This window comes from Scyliorhinus torazame, chromosome 4 (genome assembly GCF_047496885.1).
Source record: "Scyliorhinus torazame isolate Kashiwa2021f chromosome 4, sScyTor2.1, whole genome shotgun sequence".
Classification (NCBI taxonomy): domain Eukaryota; kingdom Metazoa; phylum Chordata; class Chondrichthyes; order Carcharhiniformes; family Scyliorhinidae; genus Scyliorhinus; species Scyliorhinus torazame.
The window spans coordinates 124244855-124260031 of record NC_092710.1 but is presented as its reverse complement, the minus strand read 5'-3'; the positions used below and the strand labels follow the sequence as shown (position 1 = coordinate 124260031).

Sequence of the window (15177 nt, the reverse complement as noted above, 5' to 3'; positions counted from 1 at the left end):
AAGTTTTCCTTCCTCATTCCAGCTTTATATTAAATTACATATCAGCAGCTTTTCACAGTAAAGAAACTTGATAGAGGTTTCCGGTCAAATTTTGTAAATAAAACATATGCAGGTAACCAGTTCGAAATGGTCAATTACACAAAATAAAGCAGCCATAGCCCTTTTCAGTCTAAATGATTATGACTGAATGAAAAATAAGCTGCAGCAATAAGTGTAGTAACTGTTGGAATGCAGAAAAAGTGGCAGCTAATTTAGACAAAGCAAGGTCATACAAAGAACAAATAAATAAATGACCAGATAATTGATTTTGCTTTCGTCGGTTGAGATACAAGTATTGGCCAAGTCATAATCTCTGCAGTACATCCTCAGTATCAGTCTGGATTTTAATCCAAGTTTGTGGCAGAGTTGAATCCATGACCTTGACTCAGAGGCAAGGCTGACACCCGAATCAGGAGTATGGGCACAACATTTGGCACCCTGGGTTAGGGTTAAGAATCCCATATCTAGTGATCTTCATTAGAAATAGGCAATGGGGACAGGAGGCGAGAACAACTTCGGCCGTGGTTTTCCTTTCGCACCATAAATTCTTAAGGGGCTCAATAAAATAGAGAATGTTTCCCAGTGGGGGAGTCTAAGCCTCAGAATAAGTGGTTTGTCATTTAGAATTCGGATGAAGAGAAATGTTTTCACTCAGAGCATTGACTCTTGAGATGTTGGGAACATCGTGTTGGGAATTCTGTATAGAAGAGTAGATGCTTAGTCATTGACTATACTCAAGACTGAATTTGACAGATCTATGGATAGTATGGGGAAAATGGAGGTGGAGTGAGGTAGATTTCAGCCATGATCTTAATGACGATAAAGCAGGTTCAAAGGACCAAATGATCTACTTTTGTTCGAAGCTATGTTTTTAGGTTTATAAAGTCTGAAGTATTAATTAATCTGCATCCTCAAAGCTAAATTTGCAAATATTGATGTGTTGCTTTACATTTTTGGAGCAATATATTCACAATTGTGTTGTATAATCCATGCATCAACTTGTCATAAATGTGCTTGCGAAACAAATGTCACATAAAATCATAAAAGGTCAAATGGATAACGGTAGAGATTATAGCAGTGAGTTTGTGGTAGGTGATAAACAAAACTCTTGTCATTTAGATTGGAGAATTAGTTATAGGCCAAGAGGAAATGCGTATCAAAATTTGTAGATGCTACCACAGTGATATCTTCTTTTTTCAAAACCAAAAGAAAACTTTAGCAATAGGTTAAACAGTGACAGATGGAATTCAAGATGAGACACATTTTAGTTAAAAATAGAAGTAATTATGCTTTGAATAGAAGTAGGCTCAGTGCTGTGGAACAGCAAAGGGACTTTGGATTATAGGTTTAGAGAGGGACTTTGGGTTTCAAGGCAACATTTCAAGTTGATACGGCATTAAAAAAGCCATCAAGACTCTAGGTTTAAGCTCAAGCAATAAATAACCTATATAAAATCTTACGGCCGGAGTTGGAGCACTAATGGGCGCCACGATACAGGAAGGATATTAAGACTTTTAAAGAGGGCACAATGCAGGCTTCACTAGGATGGATGTCTACCTGGTACAGACAAATACAAAAACAACTTCTTGTATTTATAGATTGCCATTATTGTAGTAAAAATGTTCCACGGCACCACACAGAAGAAATATGAAAATTGACACGGAATCACATTTGGGGGTAACAAATGACAAATTCGCAAGACTGTGGAAATCGCCAGGCAAAGAGTTGGCACATGGGCCAAATTCCCTCATTTTGCACTGCAAGGTTCTATCAAGTTTAAAATTTGGACAGTCAAAATTACTTCAATACATTTAGCATTAACTCCAATGGTACACATTATATTTGTCCCTCGCCTCAAGGTTTTAAAGAATCTAGCTTATATTTTACTCAGCGATGTTAGAGCAGTTTCAGATGTATCACTGAAATGCTGGAGATTATTTCCCACACAAAGTACAACGGTATTCCTGTATATTAGTCTATGATTAAGTAGTTAATCTAGCAGGTATGAAAAATTTAACCAACATTAGGAATTTTGATTTTTCTTCATACTTCAAACAAAATAATTGGCTACTTTTTTTTTTTAATTACAAGCATTGAAAATGTGTTATCAGACCAATCCAGTTGGGCTATCCTGGATATTTAACTTGAAATGTTTCACTGTTTCCTGACATTAAACTTTCCCCTCCAATGAGATGACCCAAGTTCTGTCACATGTTTACATGCACTTATCTTTGCCAAGTAATTTGCACCTCACAAAATATTCAACCAGTTTGTATTAGGTTATGCAGTACAGTACTAATTAACCCTAGAATTTCCAGGTTCCTTCAAACTGCATGCCACTAGCTATTTTTTTTTAAAAAGTTTTTTCTATATTTAATCACTTGCTTTTAACGATTTCTGTATACACAATGCTAAATCTCTCTGCACACTCACAGTTCCTAGCATCTCAGCATTAGATAATTTGATTTAGCATGACCTTGCACTTTTCTACATTTAACTTCACCTGCCAGTTTTGCCCCACTTAATCTATCAATATCCTTCTGCACCGTAAATTCTATGATATATCCCTCTGCAACCTCCTGCTTCCACTGACACAATGTGACTGCATTTTCCAACTTAAGTGTTATCAGCAGGCATTATATGCATTAATTTGAATCAGATCAATTTTGTTTTTTGCCTACTGTATGTCCATGTTATCAATAACTGGAGTATTGCTTCCCCTTACTTTTTCCACAGATGTTAAATTCACAATCTCTTTACAACTGAATTGATTCATATTCAAGAATTACCCTTGCCACTCCCCTTTAAATTCCATCCAATTCATCCATATAAATCTGATTAATTTGGAGTGGATACACAGTTGCAGAGAAATGGTTTGGGACTTACAATATTTTCATAATGAAATGAAACTACTAAAATTCAAAATCGCCCAAATATTAACTTCATTTGCATTAATTATTGCTGGAATATCAATACTGTCGATCAGTACAGGTTTCTTTGCATAGTCTTAAAAATATGTACGTGTAACTACAGTTAACTGGTCCCAAGAATAGGTCAATTTATCAGCAGTGATACAAAATCACCCAACGCAAAGTCAGATTAAAGTTACAGTATAGGTGCAACTGCTCCATATCATTTTTTATCATTTTTTTTTAAAAAGAGCTAGCTATTGAACAACGGCACACATTGAGGTATGCTTTGAGTTCAGAAGCCCATCACACCAAAGCTCAACTGCCGATTTGTTCAAAGCATTTACAGCTGTCAAAGCAGAATTCAAATTAAAGGAAATATATTGAAAAGTATACTAATTTCTAGAGTGACTTCTATATTGTATGATTTGAATAATCCTTTGTTCAAAGGCACACTGTCATGGATGCAAACTGACTAGATTGTAATGGCTATCTTTTTATCTTGCTATTCGTTCCACAACCTGTTAATGGGAGATACTGTCCAAAATCAAAAATATCTAGTTGACTGATGGAGCACACAAGTAGTGTGCAAAATTTGTATTTAACAAAAACATTAATAAATGAATACCTGTTTGGGCAAGGAGGTCTATTGGTAAGATTTGAGAGTCCATTATTAAGGGTGAGATTGCAGGGTACCTGGAAGTATTATGGTACAATAAGGCACAGCTTCATCAAGGGGAGGTCATGTCTGACAAATCTGTTAGAACATGGCTGATGTGGCTGCAAGGGGATCAAGGCTGGGATCCTGGATCTTGCACGTAGGGGAAATAGAGCAATATTTTTCAAAATGGGGGTCCCGACCCGCGGGATGATGTAAAATGAGTTATTTGAGGAGGTAACAAGGAAGTTAGACAAAGGAGAAGCAGTGGACATGATTTATTTAGATTTCCAGAAGGCCTTTGACAAGGTGCCACATAGAAGACTGTTGCATAAGTTAAAAGCCCATAGTGTTAAGGGTAAGATCCTGGCATGGATAGAGGATTGGCTGATGGCAGAGAGTGGGGAATAAAGGGGTCTTTTTCAGGATGGCAGCCGGTGACTAGTGGTGTGCCTCAGGGGGGTCTGTGCTGGGACCACAATTTTTCACAATATACATTAATGATCTGGAAGAAGGAACTGAAGGCACTGTTGCTAAGTTTGCAGATGCTACAAAGATCTGTAGAGGGACAGGTAGTATTGAGTAAGCAAGGGGGCTGCAGAAGGATTTGGACAAGCCAGGAGAGTGGGCAATGAAGTGGCAAATAAAATGCAATGTGGAAGTGTGAGATTATGTACTTTGGAAGGAGGAATTTAAGCATAGACTATTTTCTAAATGGGGATATGTTTCGGAAATCAGAAGCACAAAGGGACTTGGGAGTCCTTGTTCACGATTCTCTTAAGGTTAACATGCAGGTACAGTCGGCAATTAAGAAGTCAAATGCAATGTTAGCATTCATGTCAAGAAGGTTAGAATACAAAACCAGGGAGATAATTCTGAGGGTGTAGAAGGCTCTGGGGTCAGACCCCATTTGGAGTACTGCGAGCAGTTTTGGGGCCTTGTATCTAAGGAAGGATGCGCTGGCCTTGGAAAGGGTCCAGAGGAAGTTCACAAGAATGATCGCTGGACGAAGAACTTGTCGTATGAAGAACGGTTGAGGACTCTGGATCTGTACTCGTTGGAGTTTAGAGGATATGGGGGGGGGGGGGGGGGGGGGGGGAAGAGAGAGAGATCTTATTGAAACTTACAGGATACTGCAAGGCCTAGATAGAGTGGGGTGGAGAGGATGTTTCCAATGTAGGAGAAGCTAGAACCAGAGGACACCATCTCAGTCTAAAGGGACAATCCTTTAAAACAGAGATGAGGAGGAATTTCTTCAGTCAGAGGGTGGTGAATCTGTGGAACTCTGCCGCAGAAGGCTGTGGAGGCCAAATCACCGAGTGTCTTTAAGACAGAGATAGATAGGTTCTTGATTAATAAGGGGATCAGGGGTTATGGGGAAAAGGCAGGAGAATGGGGATGAGAAAATATCAGCCATGATTGAATGGCGGAGCAGACTCGATGGGCCTAATTCTGCTCCTATGTCTTATGGTCTAATTCTTTGAGGGAGTAGCGAGGAGGTTAGACAAAGGAGAGCCAGTGGACATGATCTATTTTGAGTTCCAGCTTAGTTCTGCTCCTATATCTTGGGATCATTATGGTATAGACACAGTGGGGCCAAATGGCCTTTGTTGTGATGGAAATAACTGTATGGCTCTTTAATAATCAAAATAACTGGTGCACCTTCATTGTTGAAAACCCCCCTGCAGGATAGCCAGTCTAAGATCTTCTCAGGCACCCAGAAACCATATATCAATCAATAATGTAAAGCTGCCACATGCAACAATCAGTATTGTTCACCAAACAACTGCTTAAACAGAACAGCTGCGCAACACACAAATAGATCTATCTTCAGGGTGCATTCACTTCATTTGCCATTTCCTTATCCAAGCAGTACTGAAGAAGTGATGCAACAGAGATACAGTATTCTCAAATGAGATATTAAATGAAGGATCAGTTAAATCTGGTAGAAATCTCATTGCACTATTCAGAAAATAGCAGTCATCGGCTCCCTGGTGTCCTAACCGATATTTTCTCACTGAAACAGATCACTGATCGTTGTTTTATTGCTGTTATTGGACTCTGCTGTGCCCAACATTAGGTACCTTTCCAATAAAACAGCGACTACATTCCAAAATTGGGTGATTAGTTGTAAAGCACTGAAGAACAACAAACTGGTGAAAGGTACGGCCCAAAATCCAAGATTTCCTGTCGTGTACCAGGATTCGCAGGATGTTGAATGAATGAAAGGTACCTACCACTCTTCAGCTACAAAACATTGACTCAATTTACCCTTCCTTCCCTTTACATCTTGCAAGGATTTCACAAAATAATGAATGTTTTGAAAGCAAGAGTCGAAAATGCTCAGTGGGTCTGGCATCATTCGCCGGGGGGAGAGAGAGAGAGAGAGAGAGAAAACCCTAGTTTCAGGCCGGTGATCTTTGGGTCAGAACCGAAACTCCACTCGGTTTCCCCCTCTCCACGGACCCGAGAATTTCCAGAGCTTTCGGTCTTCATGTCAGACTTCCAGCGTCAGCGGAATTTCGTGCCCTCCCTCCCAGGTTGTCTCTTTCTCTCCCCCCCCCCCCCAAAAAAAACACATTTTGCCCTGGAGGGTGGTCAAGTTAAGTTAGCGGCCAGTTATTATTATTTTTTTTAAATTAGGTCTGCTCGGCCATCAGCATCACTGAGGAATCGGGCCGGCACTGAAAGCAAAACGACATGTCGGATGTTGTGAGTGCAAACCGTGTGTGTGTGTAAGTGAGGGAAATCACATTTGAACTATTAACTTTTTCTTCTTTCGGATACCGAGTAACCAGGCTGCCTGCTGCACGGTCTATCTAGAATGTTCTACCCCCCCCCCCCCCCCCCCCCCCCCGGCGTGTTGACCTCTCTCTCTCGGTTGTACAAGATCGAGATAGGAGGGGAGATAGTTCCAGAAGGAAAAGAGCACCCACCACACAACCCGGCCTGGCTGGCGGGGAGCCGCCATCGAGGGGCCCACGCCATGGTGATCAGGGACGGACACAAATCACCCCCCCCCCCCACACACACAATTATTTTTTACCTCATCCCCCCATTTCAGCACGTCCTTCTGGCGGTCCTTCACTTTGTGGTAGATGTTGAGAAACTGGATGATGCCGTGCTTGCGGACGTGATCGGCGTGTTTCTTCGTCTCTTCCCAGTTCAATGGCGACCCTCCGACAGCAGACCCATAACCACCGACTGGAAAGGGGGGGGGACACAGAGAGAGAGAGAGAGGGGTTAGCTGCTGGAAATAACGCCGCGGCGCCCTGCACTGACAGCGGCGTTTTCAAATCTCGACCCACGGACCGCGAGTCTGCCATCTTCACAGTCACCCCTCTCTCCCCCTACACAAACACGGCGGGCCAGGTCGGTCTTCGCTCCACCTCGCGGTCGCGCACTCACCGCCTTGGGGGTCGACACCACCGATCAATGGACGACACGGCTCAGCTGCTTCCACCAACTCGGCGCTGCCCCGCTCGATTGATTGATGTTCCGGAGCCACACTGCAGCGCCTGCTGCACCTCCTCCTCCTCGCCTCTGCCCGCCCAGCGGCGCTGCCCCCACAATTAACACCCGCTCCGCCCCCCGCCCGCAACCCAAACATTCTCACAGCATGACACCGGACGTTGCTCCTCCTCCCTCCCTCTCGATTGGCGGACCGGCGCGAGCACCCTCCCCCGTGTGACCACCACCCCTTTCTCGACCCCCTGCAACTGTCGAACCGGTGCCGCCCCACCCCCCCTATCCACGTGTCTCGTGCGCAATTGCCAATGTGACCTTTCCCCCATCTCATTCTCTCCCCCACCCCACCCAGTCTCCAGGGTAACCGCTAAAGTCACGTGATGCTGCTGCCCTCCCCTTCTGACTTGTCGATTGCCAATCCATGCGCTGCCCGAGTTTAATGGTCGGTGTCTCTAGCCCGGTGACTCAGCAGTTTTCTGTTGGTGGGCGAACTATTTGCCGGCAGGACGCAGTATTGGGAAACGGGAGAGGTGCGGCAGGATGGAGGAGGGTTGTGGGGGATGGGTGGCAGGGTAGAGGGCATGGCATAGGATGGGGGAAGAGGGGAGGAGGGATAGGGAAACTGGGATAGGGATTGGGGGGGGGGGGGGTATGTTCTCTGGATGGGGAAGAGGGGGGTAGGGATGGGGAAGAGGGGGGGTAGGGATGGGGAAGAGGGGGGGTAGGGATGGGGAAGAACAGGTGGGGAGGGGGGGGTGGGGGAGAAGATGAAGGGGGGTGGGGGAAGAAGATGAAGGGGGGGGTGGGGGTGGGGGAGAAGATGAAGGGGGGGTGGGGGAGAAGATGAAGGGGGGGTGGGGGTGGGGGGAGAAGATGAAGGGGGGTGGGGTGGGGGAGAAGATGAAGGGGGGGGTGGGGGAGAAGATGAAGGGGGGGGGGGTGGGGGAGAAGATGAAGGGGGGGGTGGGGAGAAGATGAAGGGGGGGGTGGGGGAGAAGATGAAGGGGGGGGTGGGGGAGAAGATGAAGGGGGGGGGTGGGGGAGAAGATGAAGGGGGGGGTGGGGGAGAAGATGAAGGGGGGGTGGGGGAGAAGATGATGAGGGGGGTGGGGGAGAAGATGAAGGGGGGGGTGGGGGAGAAGATGAAGGGGGGGTGGGGGAGAAGATGAAGGGGGGGGGGGAGAAGATGAAGGGGGGGGGGGAGAAGATGAAGGGGGGGGGGAGAAGATGAAGGGGGGGGGAGAAGATGAAGGGGGGGGGAGAAGATGAAGGGGGGGAGAAGATGAAGGGGGGGGAGAAGATGAAGGTGGGGGAGAAGATGAAGGGGGGGGGTGGGGGAGAAGATGAAGGGGGGGGTGGGGGAGAAGATGAAGGGGGGGGGAGAAGATGAAGGGGGGGGTGGGGGAGAAGATGAAGGGGGGGGGTGGGGGAGAAGATGAGGGGGGGGTGGGGGAGAAGATGAAGGGGGGGTGGGGGAGAAGATGAAGGGGGGGGGTGGGGGAGAAGATGAAGGTGGGGGTGGGGGAGAAGATGAAGGTGGGGGTGGGGGAGAAGATGAAGGGGGGGGTGGGGGAGAAGATGAAGGGGGGGGTGGGGGAGAAGATGAAGGGGGGGTGGGGGAGAAGATGAAGGGGGGGTGGGGGAGAAGATGAAGGGGGGGTGGGGGAGAAGATGAAGGGGGGGGTGGGGGAGAAGATGAAGGGGGGGGTGGGGGAGAAGATGAAGGGGGGGGTGGGGGAGAAGATGCAGGGGGTGGGGGAGAAGATGAAGGGGGGGGTGGGGGAGAAGATGCAGGGGGTGGGGGAGAAGATGCAGGGGGTGGGGGAGAAGATGCAGGGGGTGGGGGAGAAGATGCAGGGGGTGGGGGAGAAGATGCAGGGGGTGGGGGAGAAGATGCAGGGGGTGGGGGAGAAGGGGTTGGGGTGGGGAGAAGGGGTTGGGGTGGGGAGAAGGGGTAGTGGTGGGGAGAAGGGGGTAAGGATGGGGGAGAAGGGAAGGGGTAGGGATGGGGGAGAAGGGGGTGGGAGAAGGGAAGGGGGTAGGGATGGGGGAGCGGGGGGTAGGGATGGGGGAGCGGGGGGTAGGGATGGGGGAGAGGGGGGTAGGGATGGGGGAGGGGGGGTAGGGATGGGGGAGAGGGGGTAGGGATGGGGGAGAGGGGGGTAGGGATGGGGGATGGGGAGAAGGGGGTAGGGATGGGGAGAAGGGGGAGGGATGGCAGTGGGGAGAAGGGATGGGGAGAAGGGATGGGGAGAGGCTATAGGGATGGGGGAGAGGGTAGGGGGAGGAGAGGGTCAGGGGAGGGGGGAGGGAGAGATGGGGAGGAGGGTAGGTGGAGATGAGGGATGGGGAGGGGTATGGGGAGATGGATAGGTATGGGGGAGTGGGGGAGGGATGGGGGAGTTGGGTAGGGATGGGGAGGAGGGTAGGGTGAGATGAGGGGGGTGGGGGGAGACTAGGGGTAGGGTGAGATGAGGGGGGTGGGGGAGACTAGGGGTAGGGTGAGATGAGGGGAGATGGGTAGGGATGGGGGAGTGAGGTAGGGATGGGGAGAGGTAGTGAGATGGGGTAAGGGGATAGGATGGGGAAAGGGGATAAGGATAGGGGGGGAGGGAGGGTAACGTAGCGGGGTTGGGGGTAGGGATGGTAATGTTGGAGGGTAGGGACAGGGGTGGGAGTTGTAGGGGGTGATGGGGTGGGAGGGCTAGGGGCAGGATAGATGTGAGTGGAGAGGCATGGTAAAGATGTGTTGCGGGAGACAGGGTAGAGGTGGAGGTTAGAGGTTGGGGCGCAGGATAGAGGTGTGGCAGTGTCGTGTAGAATTTAAAGAAATGGTGCCAGAGTAAGGGGAAGGACAGATGACGGCAGAGTAGAAATGTGGTAGGGTGGAGGGGTGGGGGTAGGTCAGAAGAAGTCAAGGTAGAGTAGAGGGTGACAGAGAGGGGCAGGGTAGAGAGGGTAGTGCAGAAGGTAAGGTAGATGTCGGACAGGGCAGAGGGCAAGGTAGATGTCGGACAGGGCAGAGGACAAGATAGATGGAGGGCAGAGGGCAAGATAGATGTCGGACATGGCAGAGGACAAGGTAGATGGAGGGCAGGGCAGAGGCCAAGGTAGATGGTTGACAGGGCAGATACAAGGTAGATGGAGGACAGGGCAGAGTGCAAGGATAGGAATTATTCAAATTCAACAACCTTTAAAAAAAATCTTGAACAGCTTTTGGTTTATTTGTGTTCAATTTCCAAGAATCCCCCTTAAAATGAGACAAGGCTTTATTCCAATACATGTGAGCAGGAGCTTGGTTGCAAGTATTGTGACCATTGCACCATAAATAGCGATGAAACAAAGCAGACTTGTTGCCATTGAGATCCTGTCCTGTTTGGTGATTGCCTACACCCTTCTTTATGCAAAGCAATTATGAAGTGTTTATTACAGGACGTAGCTATTATATAATCGTCATCCATTTCAAATTTGGGGAGTTGAATTACTTCCATTATTAACTATTTGGCAATCATTTTCTGCCAGCTATTTATTCTGTATAAAATTCACATGGTCCACCAATATCCAGATTTGCAAATACCTTTTGCATGAAACAGGTGGTGAAAACATTGCTTTAAATTAGCTATGATGGAGAACTAACAATTTCATTAAAGTAACAACTTGGGGGTGGGGGCTGGATTTAATATTACTGTCAATTTTGCCATTTTAAATTCTCATTTCATCTTTGCAAATATAACCTCTGCACCTGAGGGAAATGGTATTTTCTGACTGCTGAGAAGCTAGGAACTGTGGATTTTGCACAGATGTTTAGGGGTCAAGTAGAGAAATGACTAAAAGTGAGGGGACAGGTACAAAAATAATTCAGAAAGCTAATGGAACTGCAACCGTTATGTCAAAAGGGTGGAAGATATGTTAGTCATGTGAAGCTCTCTCTTTCCAGAGCACTTCTGCTCAGTTCTAAGTATTGCACCTCAAACAGATGTATTGATGCAGTGGAGAGTCACCAGAGTGATACCGGGACAAAAATGGTTAAATTATGAGGGAAACCTGCATGTACTAGGTTGGCATTCCTTTGAATACAGAATTTACGGGTGATCTAATTTCCATCAAGATGATTTAAGGGGTAGGTGGTAGAGATAGAGGAAAATGATTTCCCTGGTGGGGAAGTTAAATGCAAAATACTGTGGATGGTTGGAAATCTGAAATAAAAACAGAAAATGCTGGAACAACTCGGCAGGTCTGGCAGCATTTGTGGAGAGACAAACAGTTAACATTTTGAGTTCATATGACTTATTTGAAGGTATAATTTTAAAATCAGAGCTAGACAGGTTACACTGATATCTGGAAGAACTTCTTCATACAAAGAGTGGCGGAAATCTGGAACTCTGCTCCCAAAATGTTGAGAATTTCAATTGAAAATGTCAAAACTGGGATTAATAAATTTTTATTAGACAAGTGTATAAAGGGATATGGAGGCAAGATACAGGTCAGTCATAATCTATTATTGAGTAGACGACTCCTGTTCCTATAATGGAAATTTCATATAGAAACTCATTACCCTGTGCAACAGAGACAATGTAGCACCATTGCTAGCAGCAGAACATAATTTGAGTATGCTAACTTTATATTATTAATGTAGACATAAGAATTAAAAGTGGAAATATAAGGACAGAATGTTTTATACCTATGGTCTAATTATTCCCTTCCCTCTAGCCCTGCTTCACCTGAAGATTACAAGTGGCCTTGAGTTCCCTCCCACATGCAATGTTCAACTAGTGAAGCTTTTGCAATGTGTGTTATGCACTTCTTACCTTTGCATCACCATTCTGTTGTCGAAGTGACATCACAATATAATTTCCCATGTCGCACAGTCACACCTAAAGCTTTAGGTCAGCTTCTTTAACTACAAATTCCATACCTATTTTATAAATTTAATGCACCCAATTATTTCTTTTCCAATCGAGGGGCAATTTAGCATGGCCAATCGACCTATCCTACACATCCTTGGGTTGTGGGGTGCGACCCACACAAACCTGGGGAGAATGTGCAAACTCCACACGGACAGTGGTTAACACAGTTGCTTTACAGCTCTAGGGTCCCAGGTTTGATTCCCGGCTTGGGTCACTGTCTGTGTGGAGTCTGCACGTTCTCCCCGTGTGTGCATGGGTTCCTCCGGGTGCTCCGGTTTCCTCCCACAGTCCAAAGATATGCAGGTTAGGTGGATTGGCAATTCTATACTGCCCTTAGTGTCCAAAATGGTTAGGTAGGGTTACGGGGATAAAGGGGATAGGGTGGAGGCGTGGGGCTTAGGTCGGTGCTCTTTCCAAGGGCCGGTGCAGACTCGATGGGCTGAATGGCCTCCTACTGCACTGTAAATTCTATGATTCTAAGAGGTGTGGAATTCCCACTAATTTAGAAGGCAAAGAAAAACTTTGGGATGACACCAATAAAGGTGGCAGCTATTGATTAACAGACATGATTCAAAAGACATGAAGAATTTGTGATCTTGAAAAGTTGAAAGCAACAAGACTTTCATTTCCACATTGAAGGGCATTGAAAGGCATTAAGATGCAGAGGTTTGGCATTGCAAAGCAAGGACAATTGGAAATTGTGTGGATTAAGTGTCTGAAATGCAAAGGAAATTGATGATCGGTGGGTGATTTGAATGACAGAGAAAAGAAACTTTAATTAAACTACTATTTCACCTTCAGTACCTACACCAAACTCTATAATGATATTCAGCCTAATTCATTACTGCATAGAAAAGCAAAATACTATGAACACCGGAAATATGAAATAGAAAAACATAGAAAATGTGGGATTGGCACCCCAGTATGTGAGGGGGAACAGAAGTGGGAAAGTGCATAATTCTGTGCCACTAACTGGCATGCCAGTTTGTCGGCAGTATCTAATTCCTGGCGTATTTTTCTGGAAACCTCATCATGGTGAATGGCAACCCACCTGGTGGCAGATTGTGAGGCCAGTGCTCCAGGCTGACTTTGAGGCCCCCACCTGGTTACAGCTACAGCCACATGCTGCCTCGGGGTGGAGGCACGACCTCTCCCTTATCAGAAAGGTAAAGACAGGCTGTATTATGCCCTCCATGTGCGAGGGCTTTCTATTCCTCATGCCTGATTGAAGAGGCTCGATCAATAGCTCATTAGTGACTAATTGCTTGTCGGCATCTATGTTTTATTAATTAAGGTTTCCTTCCTCTGATAATGACCATGGTCACAAGGATTCAACACCTGTGTCCATCTGAACAGAGCACTGTGCTACCCTTCGATGTGGGCTCTCTACAACTGTCTTTATACTATTGTCCGCTCTGCACACTTGTAAACAGTGTCAGGTGAAAACCCAAATATTTGCCTAAGTGGACCCAATTAAGCACAAGGATCTGAGCTGGTTCCTTCTCAGCATGAGACCTATAATAGTACACACTCAGAAGGAATCAGCGTGTTGAGGAGTCTTCATCCAGTAGGTCCACCAGCTACTATATTTTGTCTTTGCATCCTGACAAAGTATATGAATTATGGCAAGATGAGAAAGTTGCAATTTAGCATTATGAAGTTGATTATATGCTGCTGAAATTAAGTCAACATGATAGTTGTATGACATATTGGTCACTGATATTCAATTCTGTCACCAAGTAGCTATGGTATCGTAATCTTTCCATTTTCAATGGTCATGATCGGCAACATGCCATTAATGTCCATTACTTTGTCATCTGCAGCTGCTAGTGGAAGGCCATCGCCAGCCTCTACTGTTCATTACTCTCTTCTGCAACAAGAGAGAGAACAGACCAAGGAATAATAGTATTGTCCTGTGATTGTCCAATGAATTTGATGAGGGTAATTTTCAGGGAGAATGGTAGAGGAGTCAGGGTGAGTGGCTGTGGATGGGTAGATAAGGATGTGAAAAGGTGGACAGAAAAATAATATCTCTGAAGTCTGTTATCCCACTTTAAATCTGGTTACTCCAGTTGCCTCTTTAACTCAAAATACTTTGTTTACTCTTCCTTGCATTCTTCTGAACAATACCTTGGTCTCTTTTCTTAACTTCAGATTCCTTGGACACTTCATTTCTATAGTTTCCTTAACTAGCTTGACTTTAGATTTCCGCCATCTGTTTTCTTAACCGTTACTCCGTGGTATGCCTTTTCTTCTAGCAAAGCTGAAATAGAGGAGTTCCCTCTCGGGCCTTCTATACCCACTGCTTCTAGCAGAGCTGTGAGAGGTGCCTTCTCTCCCACCACCTATCTTAAACTGCCCAGAACTTCAGCTAAAACTAAAACTTAAATGCTTCTCTACCTTACAAGGCCCCAGTTGCTAAGCAACACCCACATGCTTATGAGATTTATTTATTCTTCATGCAGCAGCCCTGTCTAAGCACAATAGAAACACAATTGGAATTCAATCAACCTCACCCATACAAACACCTTTGCTAGCATCAATCTAATTATAAATATTACCCTTCTCAGCACAGAAATATGAAATAAAACACATTTAAAACTATACCTTATTTCTAATATTTACCAATATAGAAATAAATCCCTTAAAATGTTTCCTAAAAGAATGTTTTCCGAAAACAATGCATTTCAGAACCATTAAAATGTCAACTCATTAGTATTTATGCAGAACAATTCTATAGGGTGGCACGGTAGCAGAGTGGTTAGCACTGTTGCTTCATTGCGCCATGGACCCGGGTTCGATTGCCAGCTTGGGCCACTCTCTGTGCGGAGTCTGCACATTCTCCCCGTATCTGCGTGGGTTTCCTCTGGGCACACCGGTTTCCTCCCACAAGTCCCGAAAGATGTGCTTGTTAGGTGATTTGGACATTCTGAATTCTCCCTCAGTGTACCCGAACAGGCGCTAGAGTGTGGCCACGAGATGATTTTCACAGTAACTTCATTGCAGTGTTAATGTAAGCTTACTTGTGACACTAATAAAGATTATTATTATTACACATATCAAAATGACATGCACATTATAGTAACCAGCACATTTTGAAGGATATTATAATATCAATTATTAAGTTTAACCTGCTGCCCTAGATGAAAACTTGGTTTAAGCGTGACTTATAATACAGTATAGTAGACCACAGAAC

At 45.8% G+C, this 15177-nt stretch overlaps 1 protein-coding gene across 1 annotated transcript in view; it reads right to left on the bottom strand.

Moving 5' to 3' along the window:
- The window catches only part of gclc (glutamate-cysteine ligase, catalytic subunit), a 126204-nt gene extending 119400 nt beyond the window's left edge, over window positions 1–6804 (bottom strand). The window contains exon 1 of the mRNA XM_072498585.1: window positions 6653–6804. The gene's annotated coding sequence lies outside the window, so the exon portion shown is untranslated. The remainder of the gene's footprint in view (window positions 1–6652) is intronic.
- Between the last annotated feature and the right edge of the window lie 8373 nt (window positions 6805–15177).